Source organism: Amblyraja radiata, chromosome 3 (assembly GCF_010909765.2).
Source record: "Amblyraja radiata isolate CabotCenter1 chromosome 3, sAmbRad1.1.pri, whole genome shotgun sequence".
NCBI lineage: Eukaryota > Metazoa > Chordata > Chondrichthyes > Rajiformes > Rajidae > Amblyraja > Amblyraja radiata.
In genome coordinates, this window is record NC_045958.1 from 99,069,927 (window position 1) to 99,089,305 (window position 19,379).

At 45.4% G+C, this 19,379-nt stretch overlaps 1 long non-coding RNA gene across 1 annotated transcript; it reads right to left on the minus strand.

Moving 5' to 3' along the window:
• Positions 1-961: 961 nt before the first annotated feature.
• On the minus strand, positions 962-17,615 carry LOC116971327. The gene is made up of 3 exons (XR_004411472.1): positions 17,536-17,615; positions 7,642-7,648; positions 962-972 (listed from the first exon to the last, which is right to left on the minus strand). It is a non-coding gene; the product is annotated as an uncharacterized LOC116971327 (long non-coding RNA).
• Between the last annotated feature and the right edge of the window lie 1,764 nt (positions 17,616-19,379).

Consider the following 19,379-nt stretch of genomic DNA (forward strand, 5'->3'; position numbering starts at 1 on the left):
ACATCACAGGTAGATTGGGTGGTCATAAAGGCGTTTGGCAAATTTGCCTTTAGAGTATTGAGTTTAGAAGTTGGGAGGTTATGTCTCAATTATATAAGATGTTGAGGCCATATTTAGTGTACTGTGTTCAGTTCTGGGCAACATGTTGTAGGAAAGATGTTGTCAAGCTGGAAAGGGTACAGAGAGTATTTTTACGAGAATGCTGCCAGGCCTCGAGGTAGAGGTTGAGTATACAGGGTCTCTATTCCTTGGAGGGCAGGAGGATGAGGGGTGACCTTATAGAGGTGTCTAAAATCATGAGAGGAATAGATCAAGCAGACACACAGAGTCTCTTGCCCAGAGTAGGGGAATCAAGAACCAGAGGACATATGTTTAAGTTCAGGGAGGAAAGTTTAAATCGGAATCCGAAGTAACATTTTCACACAAAGGTGGGTGGGTGTATGGAACAAGCTGCCAGTGGACATAGTGGAGACAGGGACTATTGCAATATTTAAGAAACAATTAGACAGGTACATGGATAAGACAGATTTAGAGGGATATGGGCCAAACGCAGGTTAGGCGGGACTAGATTGATGGGACATGTTGGGTGGTGTGGGCAATTTGGGCCAAACGGCCTACATCCAGTCCGTATGACTCTATGACTTTATGACTAAGAGCATCCTCAATCTCCTGCACTCCAAGGTAAAAAGCCCTAACCTGCCCAACCTCTTCCCTCTAGCTCAGACCCTCATGTCCTGGCAACATCCTCATAAATCTCTGCACTCTTTACAGTATAACACCATCCTTCCTATAGCAGGGTGAACAAAACTGAACACTATACTCTAAGTGCGGCCTTACCAATGTCTTCTCCCTTTAGTTGAATAATAGCTGTTGTTGACTCTTTTTATTGATCTTGGGCAAGAAGCTCTTCAGAAACCAATGGTGCAGTGCTACCATACAATAATATGGTTTCTAGGTGCTAATACTATTGCACTATATTTTTCATCTGCGCTTCCTCTGTAGTTGTACCAGTATAGTATGCAATCTGTTTTTTTTTTTCCCTCTTTCAACTACCTGTTGTATCATGCTGTATGGCATGATCTGCCTGGATGGCAGGCATGATACAGTTTTCCATAGTATCCTGGGACACAAGACAATAAACATAACAGTCACAATGCAAAAGCATGTTATTTTAGGCCCCCTTCGGTCAACTGACCATTGGTGTCTTCAGGGTGTTATTCCCTATACGGAGGATACCTGTGCGTGTCTTTGTTTAACGTGGGGAGACTGGTGCACAGACAGCCACCCCACGGTCCTTGACTGATCTGGGTCAGGATCCAGTGGCATGGCGTCCAAGACGACCGGAGACCTTTATCTGCCGTAGCCGTCATCCACCTCCCCAGCCGTTGTCATGCTCCACTAAGGTCAGCAATCATCCTCCGCCTGTTCCACCGTTGAGGTCTTGGTTGGATTGCACTTTGTCAGAGACCTCCTCCTCGAACTTACCGCCATGGGTGGCCCTACCAGGAGCAAAGCTCCAGACGGCATCGCTCTTAGGATCTCAGGTCTGCAGAAGCTTCTCCACCACAACAAGGTGACAATCCACGGAGAAGAGTAGGACTAGAACTATAGGATGAAGGACAACGTGCAATGTTGAAATCCAACGAGAAACTAGATTAAGTTGGGTTTTAGTATTGAAAATACAGCGTGGAAAAAGGATCTTTGACCCACCGAGTCCGCGATCACCCCATACACTTGTCCTATGTTATCCCAGTCCTGCATCCTGCACACTAGGGGCAATTGGCAGAAGCCAATAAACCTACAAATTTGGGAGGAAACCGGAGCACCCGGATGAAACCCACGAGGTCACACGAGGTGTGTACATGCAAACTATACACAGACAGCACCCGTAGTCAGTTTCAAACCCATGCCTCTAGCACAATGTGGCAGCTGCTCTACCAACTGCACCACTAAAATGCAAAAGGATAGTGCAGCGATTTCCTTGTTTTAATGGTATAACGAGAGTGAAGTCTGTTTCAGGAGCCGTATGCTGTAATGATCAAGTGTAGAATTCTGTCTCAGAGGTCATGTGCTATATTGTTATGGTGCAGGGATCTGGCTTAGAAGCCATATGCTGTGATGGTAAAGTGTAGGACTCTTTCTCACAGGTCAGATGCTGCAATGTTATGGTACAGGAATCTGGATCAGTAGTCATGCAGATATGATGTTATATTGCAACAATCTGCTTCATGATCCTGAAATAGCATAGGTAAGATCAAGATGCTGTAATGGTGCAGAGAATCACATCCTGTGATGACAATCTGGTTCAGCATATTATAATAATGTACCGTAGGAATCAGCTTTGTAGTTCTGTAATAGCACAGATCAATGGAATCTAACTCAGGGTGATTTAAGACATAATTGAGAAGGTCCAGGTGCAATAGTTGTACAGAGTAGCAATCTAGTTCATTGATTAGTATATTTTGGCAGCATAATGCAGAAATTAGGTCCACAGGTCAGAGTGCTTTGATGGGTCAGTGCCAGAAATTGTTTACAGTATGATGAAGATAGACACAAAATGCTGGAGTAACTTAATGGGACAGGCAGCATCTCTGGAGAGAAGGAATGGGTGACGTTTCGGGTCGAGACCCTCCTTCAGACTGAAGCAGGGTCTGTAGAAGTGTCTCGACCTGAAACGTCACCCATTCCTTCTCTCCAGAGATGTTGCCTGTCCCATTGAGTTACTCTAGCATTTTATGTCTATCTTCGGACTCTTCTTCAGATTGAAGAAGGGTCTCGACCCAAAACATCAACTATTCCTTCTCTCCAGAGATGCTGCCTGTCCTGCTGAGTTATACCAGCATGTTGTGTCTATCTTCGGTGTAAACTAGCATCTGCAGTTCCTTCCTACACACTGTGTTTAATCATGAGGATCACATTCAGTTGTCAATTTGCTGCATTATGTTGATGCAGACCACATTTTCAATGCTGAAGGAATGTCTTTGCGAAAATGTTGGGAGGGATCTGTGTGTTTGACTTGTATCCTCAGTCTGGCTTTCCTGTGCCTAGTGGCTCTCTTATTTATTTCTTACATCAGGAAAATCTCATATAGCAGTATAAGACTCTCAAACAAGTCGATTTATTCAGGCCAAGGCAGTATAATTTGGGGAACACTTCCAGAGAGTGTTCGATGATTCAATAAGGTCATAAGTGATAGGAACAGAAAAAGACCATTCGGACCATCACGTCTTCTCCGCCATTCAATCATGGTTGATCTACCTCTCCCTCCTGAACCCATTCTCCTGCCTTCTCCCCAATACCCATGACAACCGTACAGAGCAAGAATCTATCTATCTCTGCCTTAAACATATCTAAAATATGTTACATGTGCAACTGCACAGTGAAATTCATTTTTGCATTCTTGCACATGCGGGCGCCTCCGGATTTTGTCACCATTTCCAAAGTCCAAAGCTCGGTCCGCCTGCCCGCTCGGTCTACTGGTGCAGTTCCTGCCCCAGGCTCCTGCAGGGACTCCCTCTGTCACCTTCAGTTCAGCTCAGTTCAGTTTCAGTTTAGTTTATCACCACGTGTAACGAGGGACGGTGAGAAGCTTTTGTTGCGCGCTAGCCAGTCAGCAGAAAGACAGTACATGATTACAACCGAGCCATTTACAGGGTTGTAGATACATGATCAGGGAATAACGTTTAGTGCAAGGCAAAGCCAATAAAGTCTGATCGAAGATTGGCCGAGGGTCAGCAATATCGTAGATAATAGTTCAGGCAATACTTGCCCTATCATGGTTATTCATTTTTCTCCCTGCACCTGTCTGACAGAAGGTACACCACTAGACATAGGAACCCCTCTGTTATCAGGCCTCTGAATGATCCTTCCATATGCAAGGGCATTGGTCCATTCACCTCCACCCTATTGCAGAAATTGGACTTTCTCTATGGAACTGTTGTGCTACAAGCTGAGAACTATATATTTGCATCTTACAATCTTGCACTTTCTTCTATCTCTTGTACTTGAGTTTTACTTGATTGTATTTATGTGTAGTAGTATCTGATCTCACTGGATAGCATGCAAAGTAAAGCTTTTAATTTGACCTCAGTACACTTGACAATGATATACCTAAACCTAAACCTAGATCAAAGTACTCCACTGAGTCAAAAAACTTCCAGAGATTTGTAATATTCATGTTACTAGCTCTTTTCCACAAGCAGTAGCTCTATTCAATAACCAAGAGTCTGTGGCCTCCTTTTGCTCTGGTATTTTATTTCATTCACATGTTTAAATTATAATGTTTTATTCTTAATTGTTTACTGTATGTGGTGTTGTTACTTGTGAGTGGAGCACCAAGACAAATTCCTTGTATGTGTATGTACTTGGCCAATAAACGTATTCATTCATTCATTACTATGTTACATGCAGGTTTTACAATAATTCACCAGTAACCCATTTATCTTTGTTCAAGAAGGAACTGCAGATGCTGGAAAATCGAAGGTACACAAAAATGCTGGAGAAACTCAGCGGGTGCAGCAGCATCTATGGAGCGAAGGAAATAGGTAACGTTTCGGGCCGAAACCCTTCTTCAGATAAACTGGTGATAAACTTCTGAAGGAGGGTTTCGGCCCGAAACGTTACCTATTTCCTTCGCTCCATAGATGCTGCTGCACCAGCTGAGTTTCTCCAGCATTTTTGTGTACCCACTTTTCTTTGTAGTCTTTGATCCCTGCTTTATATCTTTATGCCTGCTCTATCTGCCCGACAGCTGAGGCTCGATCTCTTCGGCCTAGCAGCCATGGTTCCCATTATAAATGGGCATTATAAATTATGGCCACATCTTCGTATCTTATTATGTTATCTTTGTTTCAGATAGCTATGCCTCGCAATCAAAACACTTTCCTGATCTTATTACCATCTCCTCCCTTTTGGTTACCTTCACTGTGTTGGCCTAATTCCCCAAGTATCCTTTTTGCAGTACGTAAGACTTGGTGGGTGTCCTCACCTTCCACCCTACCAGCCGTCACGTACAACAAATAATCCTCCGACATTTTCGCCACCACCAACGGAATCCCACCACTGGCCACATCTTCCCATCTCCTCCTCTTTCGGCTTTCCGCAGAGACTGCTCCCTCTAATTTCCTGGTCAATTCATCCCTTCCCACCCAAACCACCTCCTCTCCTGGCACTTTAAACCACAGGAAATGCTACACTTGTCGCTTTACCTCCCCACTTGACTCCATTCAAGGACCCAAGCAGCCTCTCCAGGTGCGGCAGAGGTTCACCTGCACCTCCTCCAACCTCAGCTGCTCTACATTGGTGAAACCAACCGTAGGCTTGGCGATCGCTTCGCCCAACACCTTCGCTCGGTTCGCAATGACCAACCTGATCTCTCGGTGGCTCAGCATTTCAACTGCCCCTCCCATTCCGAATCCGACCTTTCTGGCCTGGGCCTCCTCCATGGCCAGAGTGAGGGCCACCGGAAATTGGAGGAGCAGCACCTCATATTTCGCTTGAGTAGTTTACACCCCAGCGGTATGAACATTGACTTCTCCAATTTCAGATAATCCCTGCTTTCTCCTTCTTTCCCCTCCCCTTCCCATATCTCCCACAGCCCACTGTCCTCACCTCTTCCTTTCTTTTTCCGCCCCCGCCCCCCCTCCCCCCACCGGCCACATCAGCCTGAAGAAGGGTCTCGACCGAAACGTCGCCTATTTCTTTCGCTCCATAGATGCTGCCTCACCCGTTGAGTTTCTCCAGCATTTCTGTCTACCTTCGATTTTCCAGCATCTGCAGTTGCTTCTTAAACTAAAACCAGAAAACTTTCCCAGTTTTCTGATAATTTACGGAGATGCCTCCTTCAGAAAGTAATTGGAGTAATGCCTGACAAGGTAATTTATAACCATAAATCTGTTATCAAAATGTCTAGACATTCCTGTGGGAAGATCCTCAAGCATTCATCAGCTTTTTCAGCTATCTCCAGCTGTTCATTAATAAGCTTCTATATGTTGGTGCTGTGTTTCTTTGCCAATGATTTTCTAGAATCATTCACAAGTTCATACGAATCATAAATTCATCGGAATCAACAATCTCATCAGGAAGGCTGGCTCCGTCCTGGAGGTGGAGTTGGATTCATGGGAGGTGGTCTTGGAGGGGAAGATGCTCCTCAAACTGCGGAGCATCTCGGTTAATATAGCTCACCCCCTCCATGACACACTGGTCAACCTGAGGAGCACCTTCAGCAACAGACTGGTTCCACCAAGATGCAGTACAGAATGCCACAGGAGATTATTTTTCCTTGTGGTTTCCTTGTGGTTATCAAACTGTATAATTCCTCCCCCTTCTGTTGTGGGGTAGACTGACTCCCCTCCCTCCCCAATCTTTGTACATCCCCAATCCTGGACTTTCCACTCGTCTCTTTAATTTCATGTTTCATGTACCTTGTTGTATTTTATGACGGTCGGCAGACCAATTACCCTCCTGGGATAAATAAAGTTCTGTCGTACCCACTTGGCAAAGTCCAAATGAGGAAGTCTTGCTATGAGGCAACATCCATGCAATATAATAAGTCAGATACCAACCATTTAAAATAAAGAATAGGCTCCCTGGCGTTTCATCGCAGTGCCATGTTCAATTAGAGCTTTCAAACTTCCCAGGTTGTTTGAGAGTTTTTCAGAATAAAGCAAAAGATGGATACCTGGGAAATATCCCAGGAGGAAAATAACAGTTTGCAATCAGACACTTTCATTTGATCTGCTCCCCAGTCTACAAGGATTATCAAAGGACAGCTGTGTTCAGATTGAGCATTGCACAATGCCTGGAGCTGTGACCGAGTCTGTACAGTTATGTTTATTCAAAGCAACAGGATGTCTTTAGACTTTGGACATTAAAGATACGGCGCAGAAACAGTCCCTTTGGCCCACTGAGTCTGTGCCGACCGGCGATCACACGAGCATCATCCTACACACATGAGGGACAATTTTCATTTCACAGAAACCAATTAACCTACAAACCTGCACGTCTTTGGAGTGTGGGAGGAAAACGGAGCACCCGGAGACAACCCACGCGGTCACATGGACAAAGTACAAACTCTGTATGGAGAGCAGTCGCAGTTATGCAGCAACTCTACCACTGCACCACCATGTTGCTCATGAACATTATGAAATTATTGAGTACTGTGTTTACAAGCATGTGACACTGCTGCCGGTAAGAATTTAATTTCAAGACATATGACAATAAAACACTTTTCACTATTGACTCCTAATGTAAAAAAAATTGCAATTGTAAGTTTAATTTTCTCAAGAGTCGTTTATCCATGCGACACAGTTCACAAGTTCACAAGTTCATAAATTATAGGAGTAGTATTGGGCCATTTGACCCATCGAGACTACTCCGCCATTCAATCATGGCTGATCTCTGCCCCTTTATCCCATTTTCCACCCTTCTTCCCATAAACCTTGACACCCGTTTGTCTATCTCTGCCTTAAAAATATCCACTGACTTGACCTCCACAGCCCTCTGTGGCAATGAGTTCCACGGCTTAACTACCCTCTGACTAAAGGAGTTCCTCCTTACCTCCTTTCTAAAAGAGTGTCTTTTAATTCTGAAGCTATGACCTCTGGTCCTGGACTCTCCCACCAGTGGAAACATCCTTTCCACATCCACTCTATCTATGCCTTTCATTATTCAGTAAGTTTCAATGAGGTCCCCCCTCAACCTTCTAACTATTTGCCACAATCAGCCCACCTTCAGGAATCTTCACAGCACCAATTAAGTGGGGGGAAAGTTTAAGATCACTACACACTTATCCAGGCACCCAGAGTATGATGCCTGGATTTGAGGGTATTAGGTCATAAGGTCCTAAGTTCTAGGAGTAGAATTAGGTCATTCGGCCCATCAAGTCTACTCCGCCATTCAATCATGTATAATCTATCTTTCCCTCTCAACCCCATTCTCCTGCCTTTTTTCCATAACCGCGTAGTAATAAAGAATCTATCTATCTTTGCCTTAAATATATCCGTTGACTTTGCCTCCACAGCCATCTGTGGCTAGGAATTCCACAGATGCACCACCCTCTGACAAAAGAAATTCCTCCTCATCTCCTTCCTAAAAGAACGTCCTTTAATTCTGAGGCTATGACCTCTAGTCCTAGACTCACCCACTAGTCTAAAACATCCTCTCTGCATCCACTCTATCCAAGCCTTTTACTATTCTGTACATTTAAATTGCCCCCCCCCCCCCTCATTCTTCTAAACTCCAGCAAATATAGGCACATTGCCGACAAACGCACATTAAATATGTTAACCCACTCATTGTTGGCATCATTCTGGAGGTTTATGCTCCTATTTATGCTGAAGCCATCCTCTTGTACAAACCTCCAGACCTGAACATGTTAAATGGCATGCAGATCCCTGCACATTACTGGGTACTATATCATGCGATCATTCTTTCTGTCTTTGAGCACGATATTATGCATTTTTTTTCGATACGATATGATACAATACAGTAGAACTTTATTTATCCCAGGACGGAAATTCATCTGCCAACAGTCACAAAACGCAAGGTACATGAAACATGAAATTAAAGTGATGAGTGGAAAGGGTTGGGGATGTGCAAAGATTGGGGAGTGGGGTGGGGGTTAGTGGAGTCAGTCTACCCCACGACAGAAGGGGGAGGAGTTGTACAGTTTGATAACCACAGGGAAAAAAGGATCTCCTATGGTGTTCTGTACTGTATCTTGGTGGTGCTAGCCTGTTGCTGAAGGTGCTCCTCATGTTGACCAGTGTGTCATGGAGGAGGTGAGCTGTATTGTCCAAGATGCTCCACAGTCTGAGGAGCATCCTCCCCTCCAAGACCAACCTCCCATGAATCCAACTCTACACCCCCCCCCCCCTCCCCCCCCAGGACGGAGCCAACCTTCCTGATGAGTTTGTTAATCCTGTTGGCATCCGCGGCCTTCGCCCTACTGCCTCAGCACACAGCAGCGAAAAAGACGGCAATGTCTACCACTGAACACCTGCAGCATCTTACTGCAGACTTTGAAGTCACGGAGCCTTTCAAAAAGTACAGCTGGCTCTGTCCCTTCTTGTACATGGCCTCAGCGTTCCTGGACCAGTCCAGTTTATTGTCCAGGTATACTCCAAGGTCCAGGTACACTCTTGACAATCCGAGGCTGAGCGAAGACCTGATATAGCCACATAAAAATATGTGAGGCAGAGTTAGGGTGAACGGTCAGAACCTCATGGTTAAAATGACACAGACTCGATGGCATAACAATGTTAAGGTGAGAGGCGCAAAGTTTAACGGAGATGTGTGAGTCGAGTTTATTTTACACAGAGAATGTCCTGGGTGCCTGGAATACATTGCCTGGGGTAGTGGTGGAGGCAGATACAATGGAGGGATATAAGAGGCATTTGGATAGGTGCACAGGTATGCAGGGAACGCAGGGATATGGATGACATGCAGGCAGAGGAGATTAGTTTAATGGCATCATGTTCGGCAAGGACATTGTGGACTGGAGGGCCTGTTCCTGTTTGGTACTGTTCCATGTTCGATGAGACTAAGATTTCATAAACTACAAGAAGGCTGATGCTCAAGCAGATTTTTGGTGACTGTAAAGGACTAGTCTGCAAACAGTTGCCTCCAGACATAAACGGTTGGTGAGCCCTTCCTTGTGGAGTTTTGGTTAGTTTAGTCTAGTTTAGTTTAGAGATACAACATGGAAACGGGCCCTTTGGCCTACTGAGTTGCACGAACAGCAATCCCTGCACATTAAACCAATCCTACACGCACTAGGGAATTACAATTATTAACCTACAAACCTGTATGTGTCTTCGGAGTGTGTGAATAAAATCCGAAGATCTCGGAGAAAACCCGCGCAGGTCACGGGGAGAACGTACAAACTCCGTACAGACAGCATCCATGTTCATGAGCGAATCCGGGATTACCGGCGCTGTATGGCAGCAACTCTACTGCTGCACCATCTTGCCGCCCGAATTGAGGATGACTGTAAATTAACAAAGGTACACACCATGATATGTGAAGAGGAAAGGTTGAGAGGGATACTAGGGATACTAGGATACTATTGAAGGCGGTTCTGCCTACAGCCTGTCCGTTTTTTCCTATCTTTTTTTAAATTTTAATTTGTCTAACAGTTTTGTTTTGGGGATTCTTTAGTTTTTCTATGTGGGGGAGGGGGGAGGGGTAAGGGGGAAACTGCTTCCCAGTCGCTTCCTGGCGAGGATGCGACTATTTCTCCGGGTCACGACCTCGCCCCCCACCTCGCGGCCTACCAGCTGGATCGGAGCAGCCGGAGACTGGGGACCGCACCAGAGCTTCGGCAGCGGTGCGGCGCTGGTTTCACCGTGGAGCGGGCGATATCTATTTGGATCGCCGTTTGAAGCTCTGGAGCGTTGGGCCTGCTGCTCCAATATCGCGGAGCTGAGGTTCGCGGAGCTCACAGCGCGGGCGGCGCTGGCTTCAACATTGCGGAGTCCTGGGGCCCTTTACCGAGGGCCGCCAGCGGGAGTCTCCACCCGGCGCGGCCTGGGGACATCGGGAGCTGCGGATTCCGGTGGGAAGTTGCCGTTTTGGAGGTCCAAGCCGCTGAGGTTGGCCTCCAGTCCCGAAGTTGTAATGCCAACATCCCGGCGAGCGGGCCTGAGCGGCGGGCTGCCCGTAGCGGCGACTGCGGAGGGCTCTGGAGGCCCCAGCCACGGGTGAACATCAGAGGGAGACGACTGACTTTGGTGCCTTCCCACACAATAGGAAACTTTTGATTCTGCTGTGTGGGGATGTTTTATGTTGAACTCTATCAACTCTGTTGTGTTCTTTATTTTATTGTATGGCTGTATGGTGATCACATGTCACTGTGCCATCTGGCACACGTGACAAATAAATGTATCTTGTATCTTGTATCTTGTATATGGACCAAATGTAGGCAAATAGGACTACATTAGATGGGGCATCTTGGTTGGTGTGGACATCTCCTTTACTCTTTTCTGCCTGTTAAATCTCATTTATCTGTGACATTATTTTCTCTTTCGTTGGTTGCTGCCTAACCTGCTGGGCTGTTCCAACTTTTTTTTCTCTTTCATTTTAGATCTCCAGCATCTTCTCTATCTTCCTTTCAGTTTAGTTTAGTTTCGTTTTAGAGATACAGCTTGGACACAGGCCCTTCGGTCCACCGAGTCCGTACTGACCAGCGAACCCTGCACACTAGCACTATCCTACACACACTAGGAACAATTTGCATTTATACCAAGCCAATTAACCTACAAACCTGTACGTCTTTGGAGTGTGGGAGGAAACCCAGGCGGTCACGGGGTCAAACTCCACACAAGAGCTGATCACACTTCTCGGCATCTGCATACAATGGTGTCTGTCTTGTTGCTTCTTGTGCTTCTTGTGCGTGGTGGTGGTAAGATTGGTGGAAACAGGGCGGCGACGTGAACGCTCTTTCCTTGACCCCGGCTATCTGCTGGAAAAAGTACTGTGACTCAGTTCACACGCGTGACACTGAGTTCTACACTGTAGATGAACTGAGTGATTAAAAGAGTGCGTCCAACGGTGAGAGAGGGGAAGTGAGAGAAAAATACATTTTGAAGTTAATATTTCACGTTAAAACAAAATTATAACCTGAAGAAATTTGAATCCATCATTGCAGTAGTAATTTTTTTTCAAGTATTTTGACTATCAGTAATTAATACTTATGATCAAATGTGAAAAATGTTATTACTGTAGCAACAACTAAACTCAAATTTCTTTATTTTAATTTTCAATTTTTTCTAATTTTCTAATTGTAGATGATTTCCGCAATCACTTCCTTCCTTCCCTCCCCTCCCCTCCCCTCCCCTCGTCGCTTCGCCCCCACCTCTCCCCCATACCTGCACCCCTTCTTCCACCAAAGGTTGGTTGACCAGTTCCACATTTTGCGACGATGTTCTTGGGATCACACCGTCTCTAGCCAATTATCAGCTTATAAGGGAACCTCCCAGCTTGAGGCCATCTGTTGCCAACCTTAGTTTGTCCTGCTCTTTTCTTGCCTCCAGTTCCCACATTCCCAACCCCCACCCAACCCCCTCCCAATCAGTCTGAGGAAGGGTCCTGACCAGAAACGCCATCAATTCATTCACTCCTGAGATGCTGTCTGACCTGCTGAGCTACTCTAGCATCTTGTGTCAATCTTTGGTATAAATCTGCAGTTCCTTTACATTTCAAGTTTCTTTAACAAGTTTAATGTGAAACTCTTAAGCAAACGCAGCAAGCAATTACTAAAATGGAAATTGTAAGCGCCAGCGTTATTTTAATTGAGTTAACAATAACGCAAAGAAACTTGGATAGCAATTTTTACGTTGAAATTAAACTGCATATTATAGTGAATTTTACAAGACATGTACATTTCCAAACTGATTGTAGCAGGTGGCATGACTGCCATTAGTTTAGTGTTCATTGTCTTCAGTTGCTAATGTTTTCTTGATAATTTCACTTCTGTTAATTTTTTCTTGATGATCAGCAACACTATAAAGAATCTGCAGACCCGGCATATATTTTCTGCATATCAATGTTGTAGTATCAATTAATAATGTAATGAGTGGAGTCGTACACACATCAAAATATAACACATATTTATTAAAGTCACTAACAGCATTGGTCTACAGAACGTTACAGTACCTAACACCTAAGATTGAATTATGTAAGCAAGCTCTTGGTAATATTAATCGCATATTAGGCGGAACAACTACTAACAAGCACAACAATTGGTTAGTAGGAAATAACCAATCTACGACTTTCCTTATAGAAACAAAATAAAGCAAAGATACGTGGAAACATGGTGGCCAAACAATATAGTAGCCGGAACATTAATAACGCATAACGGGAAATATAGATTGTTACACAAAATCACTGCATCTATTTAATTACTATCTAAATGGCGTCAAGTAGGGAAAAGGGGAAGTACAACGGGAACTGGGGGTCCTTGTACATCAGTCTATGAGAGTAAGCGTGCAGGTACAGCAGGCAGTGAAGAAAGCGAATGGCATGTTGGCCTTTATAACAAGAAAAATCAAATATAGGAGTAAAGAGGTCATTCTGCAGTTGTACAGAGCCCTAGTGAGACCACACCTGGAGTATTGTGTGCAGTTTTGGTCCCCTACTTTGAGGATGGACATTCTTGCTATTGATGGAGTGCAGCGTAGGTTTACAAGGTTAATTCCCGGGATGGCGGGACTGTCATATGCTGAGAGAATGGAGCAGCTGGGCTTGTACACTCTGGAGTTTAGAAGGATGAGAGGCGATCTCATTGAAACATATAAGATTGTTAAGGGTTTGGACACGCTAGAGGCAGGAAACATGTTCCCGATGTTGGGTGAGTCCAGAACTAGGGGTCACAGTTTAAGAATAAGGAGTAAGCCATTTAGAACGGAGACAAGGAAACACTTTTTCTCACAGAGAGTGGTGAGTCTGTGGAATTCTTTGCCTCAGAGGACGGTGGAGGCGGGTTCTCTGGATGCTTTCAAGAGAGAGCTAGATAGGGCTCTTAAAAATAGGGGAGTCAGGGAATATAGGGAGAAGGCAGGAACGCAGTACTGATTGTGGATGATCAGCCATGATCACATTGAATGGCGGTGCTGGCTCGAAGGGCCGAATGGCCTACTCCTGCACCTATTGTCTATTGTGTATTGTTTAATGGGTAGCCTGCTGACCCATCCGGCATGTGTGCAGTACAAATCCACATCTCCTCCTTTCACCGGTGAAGTGATTGGGGAGGGAACCGGGGAAATGACCGGGGACCCTCCGGGTGGAGGTGGTGAAATAGGCGAGCTAGGCGCTGAACGCCATGGGTAGGCTGCGGGGAACACAGTCTCTGATAGTGTAGCAGCTGGCCCGGTAGTGGGAGGGTATACAAAACGCGAAACTTCTGGATGCGGAGTCGCAGGACGCGGTTTCTTCACTGGAAGGAGATGTTGACGATTGCGTCTGTAAATGGCCCTGTCCACGTTAACCAGGTAGGACCATGGTTGTTTGGCAGGGTTGTGGATGTGTCCCAGACGGCCATCGCCCTTGTTGGTCTGGAGGCGAACCACCTGTCTACTGGAGAGAGGTTTAAGTGGCTTACTGGATTTGTCGAAAAACCGTCTTTGTGTATCACGTTTGAATTGTAGTTGTTTCTGGACTGCGGGTGGAGAATGGACCTGTGGCTGCAAAAGCTACTGGGGGACAGGCAGGGCAGCACGGGTTTGGCGAGACATCAGTCGTTGGCCTGGGGAACCCAGTATGGGATCCCCGGCAATGTTCCTTAAAATGAGCAGGTCCAGGTAGACATTAGATTTAGCAAGGTAGGAACGCTCCATTAGTTATTTTGCGCTTCGGATGGCTCGTTCAGCGAGTCCGTTGGACTGCGGAAACTCAGGGCTGCTGGTGATATGATATATCCCATCATTGAGCAAAGCTTTTGAAAAGCTGGCTGGTGAACTGACTGCCGTTGTCGGATAGAAGATGTGCAGGGGAACCGTGCATGGAGAAATGGCGTTGCAACTTCTAGATAACCACTTCAGATGTGATGGTTTGGAGTAGATCAGTGACAAACCAGCCCGAATAAGAGTCAACAAGAACCAGATAGTGTTTCCCATGCCATTCGAATATGTCGGTGGCTACCGTGGACCACGGTAGAGGAGGAACCGGGTGTGGCAGTAAAGGCTGCTTCTGCTGATGTGGCGTCAGGCTTTTGCAGATGGCGCAGACTTCAGTTTTGTCACGTATGTACTTGGTCATACCAGGCCAGTAAAACATGCTTTGTGCCCGTTGTAAGGTGGCCTCCACGCCGGGGTGGCCCCTGTGGACGGCGTCGAAGTACTTGTCCTGGAGGACAGCTGGGACAACTGCCTTGTGGTCCTTGACTATAATCCCATCCTGTAACACCAGTTCATCGTGAACCAGGCAGTATGGGAGGATCGCGAATGGGGTGCTGTGTTGTTTATCCGGCCAGCCCCTTGGATGACTGCGGACAGTAATTGTAAAGTCACATCAGCAGCCGTGTGCTCTGCCAGGTTGCTTAGGCAATCATTAGGAACATATGATAACTTCATTACTGAGAACTGGTCCTGTTCAGAGAGTTGTTGTTCGATGGTTTTGCGTGGGGCCCTCGATAGTGTGTCAGCTATGTGCATGTCCTTGCCTTTTTTATAGACAATGTTGAAATCAAAACACTGCAGCTGCATCATCATCCGTTGCAGGCGAGCCGGAGCAGTGTGAATGGGTTTATTCAAGATGGTGACCAGTGGCTGGTGGTCTGTTTCATAACCACAGACTTCCCAAATATAAAGTCTTTGAATCTCGTGCAGGCGAAAACCACTGCAAGTAATTCTTTTTCAATCTGGGCGTAACTTTATTCAGTATCAGTTAGTGTGCGAGAAGCATATGAAACAGGTTTGCAGTCGCCATCGGCAGTGGTCTGCAGGCAAGCAGCACCAAGTCCGTACTGGGACTCATTACATGTGATCATTATGGGTAACTCCAAAGCAAAATAGATGAGGGTAGGTGCGCTGGGCAACTGCAACTTGAGGCTATCAAAAGCTCTTTGGTGCTGCGGATACCAGGACCATGCAGTGTCTTTGTGTGTCAGTTCCCTCAGGGGGGGCAGATATATTGCTAAGGTTGGGAATAAATTTCCCCAGGTAGTTGACCATTCCAAGGAACCTTTGTAGAGTCGTAACGTCAGTAGGTGCTGGCACTTCGTTGATAGCAGCTGTCTTCGATGGGTCTGGTCTGAGAACATCACTCGTGAAAACATGTCCAACATGACCCGAATCTTGCACTTCAGGGGAGGGATTGAGTTTGAGCTGGATGTCTTTGGCATGGTCCAGCACTTTCTTCAGATTACCGTCATGCTCAGCCAAGTCACGCCCATAAATGAGAATGTCATCAAAAATAATAACGCATGGATACCTCGAAAACATTTGTTCCATCGTGCGCTGGAAAACTTCGCTGGCAGAGTTGATGCCAAAGGGTATTCTCAGGAATTTGTAATGGCTGAAGGGGGTGCCGAATGAAGTAAGGTTGGACGAGTCTGGCCCCAGCAGAATCGGCCAAAACGAACTTTTGGCATCCAGAATGGAGAACACTGATGCGTTACCTATTTGAGTGGCAACTTCCTCTACCGTTCGCATAGGGTAGTGTGGGCATTTGATAACTGTGTTGAGATCCCTGGGGTTTATGCAGATACGGATTTCCTCCTTGTTTTTTTCGTCGCAACCACCATGGTGGAAACCCAGTCAGATGGGTCAGTAACTTCAGCAATGACACCCAGGGAGACCATCCGCTTGAGTTAATTGTGTACGCTGTCACGCATGGCATGCGGAACACGATGTGGTGTTCGAACCACAGGAGTAATGTTGGGATCAACGGCGATGTTGTACTTGAGGGGCAGCTTGCCCAGCTCACCGTTAAATAGTTCTCTGTATTGACAGAGTGGGGCCCTCAGCGGGAAAGTGTTGATGGACAGCGTGGCTAAAGTATTCTAGGCCTAGATCGTGGCATGTGTTGATACCAAGCAGTTTCAGAATCCCCCTTGACGATATAAAACTTTAGGGTATGAAGCTGCGAGTCTATGATGTAGTTTAAATCAGTTTGTACAAGTGGGTGTAGAACATCATCCCCGTAGGCCCGAAGCATGGCCGAGGCCTTTTCAATTTACGTGTTTTTAAAAACTCATATAACGAGATAACATTGCATTTCGTGTCGGTATCAATCTTTGCGATCACAGGCCTATGGTTACCTCAGGGTCAAGTTGCTCATTAGAGGAAGGGAAGAGAGAATGGATGGCTGAACTTATCTTCACTTTCAGAGAGCTGAGCGGAGGATGGCAGCTCAAGCTCTCGGCTTTCGTTATCAGCAGACTCATGTTGTAACAGGTGCAAATACGGCCTTGAGATGGATTGAATCGCACGGGAATGGCAACATTTTGCAAAGTGGTTGAATTTCTTGCAGAAATGGCAAATTTTACCATAAGCAATACAGAACTCCCGACCCGGAGCATGAGAATAGTTACAATTAGGACAGCGAGCAGCAGGCCTTCACTGCTGCCAGGCAGGGGAAGGCTGTGGATGCTTGTTATGACAGGTGATGTCTCTAAGGTTAACACTATACGGGGAGCGCTGCCCTGAGGTCACAGACCTCTGGGAATGTTCGGCTTGATTAAGAGTCAGTTCAGTATTATGAAGCATTTCTTCTATCACCTTGTCATTAAGCATACCTCCAACAAATTTGTCGCGGATCAGTTCATCGCATAAATCTCGAAAATGACAGCGGGCAGCCATGTGTTTCAATCTACAATTAAAACATTCTATCGACTCACCAACTTGTTACGTTCGATAATAGAGTTCGAGGGGAGGTCACACAGCTGTCTAAACTTTGCAAGTAGGACAGCAGGATCATCAATAGTTTCTGCAGGCACTAGGATCTGTCTGTTTGCGTCTAAAACAGCATGCTCAAAAGTAAAACGGTCTGCACGTTTCATTGCCTCGGGATCAGCCAGGTTTAGTAGCACGGAAGCACGTACATCTGGAGGATCGTTGCGATGAACGATGCGAATGTAGTGAATGTAGTCGCGCTCAAAAAGGTGCCCGTGTTTAGCAATGTCGGAGTCAAAGATCAGAAGACTAGGACGGCGAGACGAGTTTGCCATGATAGTGATAACAGACACATAAAACAAATGCTAAAAAAAACAAAACCAGATAAACATGAACGGAGTAGTTAAGACTCACTTCTTGACACCATGTAATGAGTGGAGTCGTACACACATCAAAATACAACACATATTTATTAAAGTCACTTATGGCATTGGTCTGCAGAGCATTACAGTACCTAACAGCTACTCAGAATGAATCACATAAGCAAGCTCTTGGTAATATAAATCCATATTAGGTGGAGCAACTACTAACAAGCACTACAATTGGTTAGTAGGAAATAACCAATCTGGAGATATGTTGCCAGCCTTGCTGGTAACTATGGCAGCAATCCCTGATGTTAAGATTTAATTTTAGTTTTAGAGATACAGTGCGGAAACATGCCCTTCGGCCCTTCGGGTCCGCGCCTACCAGTGATCCCTGCACATTAACACTATCCTACACACACTAGGGACAATTTACACATACACCAAGCCAATTAACTTACATATCTTTATGTTATTGTAGTATGGGAAGAAACTGAAGATCTCGGAGAAAACCCACGCAGTCACGGGGTAAACGTACAAACTCCATACCGACAATAACCGAAGTGGGATTGAACCTGGGTCTCTGTTGCAGGAAACACTGTAAGGCAGCAACTCTAGCGCTGCGCCACCATGCCGCCCATTGTTGTATTTGAATTCATTGTTGTCCTCCTAATAGACAAACAAGACCAATTCTTAACGAGTTGGTCTCCGTTTATTGATTTCTTGGAAGTAAAGGAATTTGTACAAAGAATGTATTATGATAACATAATATTGGGAACCTGTAAAAATGTACAACTGTATTGTACTTACTTCTAATAAATAAATAAATAAATAAATACAGATCATTCATTGTTGTAGGTGTAGAATCAACTGCGGCCACAAGTTCTAGGATTTTGCCTTTACCGAGGGCTTTCTCACTAAATGTTTGAACCAATCCATTAGTGTATCATAATAGTTAGAAAAGGTGGAAAACTCTCCATTGCTAACATGAATCTGCCCATGTCGAATTGTTGATAAGCACCCTGCTTATCCAAAAGGGTGGGGCCACTGGGTGGCAGGCTCTTGTACAATCTAATACAGTGAGGGGAGGCTGATCACACGTCAAACCACAAAGCAAGTGAATAAAATGACATTTGCTTCAAGCACATCCCCAAGGCTGGCAATTGTCTTTGCCTTGCCCCCAAGCCTTAGTAAGCTGTCAAAAGAGTGTAGTGCTTCCAAATGCTTCTGATATACAAAAACATGTCAGGGTGTCAGTGGTTATGCAGAGAAGGCAAGAGAATTGGGTTGAGAGGGAAATATAGATCGGCCATGGTTCAATGGCGAAGTAGACCCGATGGGCCGAATGGTCTTTTTCTGCTCCTGCAACGTATGAATGTTTAAAAGCCATGAAAATAATTACAAAATCAAAATTTAGTTGTGACTATTATTACAACACTTCAAAGTCCATTGCCAGTAAATGCATGAAACAGAATTAACTAAGTATGTGAATCAATTGACACCTGCCCTCCTTACCATAACCAGGGATGTAGGAGATAAGTGTGGACCCAACAGTAAACTTTCCTGAAAATACGGTGCTGTACATTGAACAGTGAATTCTCCAATTTTAGGTAACTTCATAATCCTCCCCTTGTCCCTTCTTCCCTTATATAATCCCTCTAGGATTATGCCCCACACTCTAAAGGTT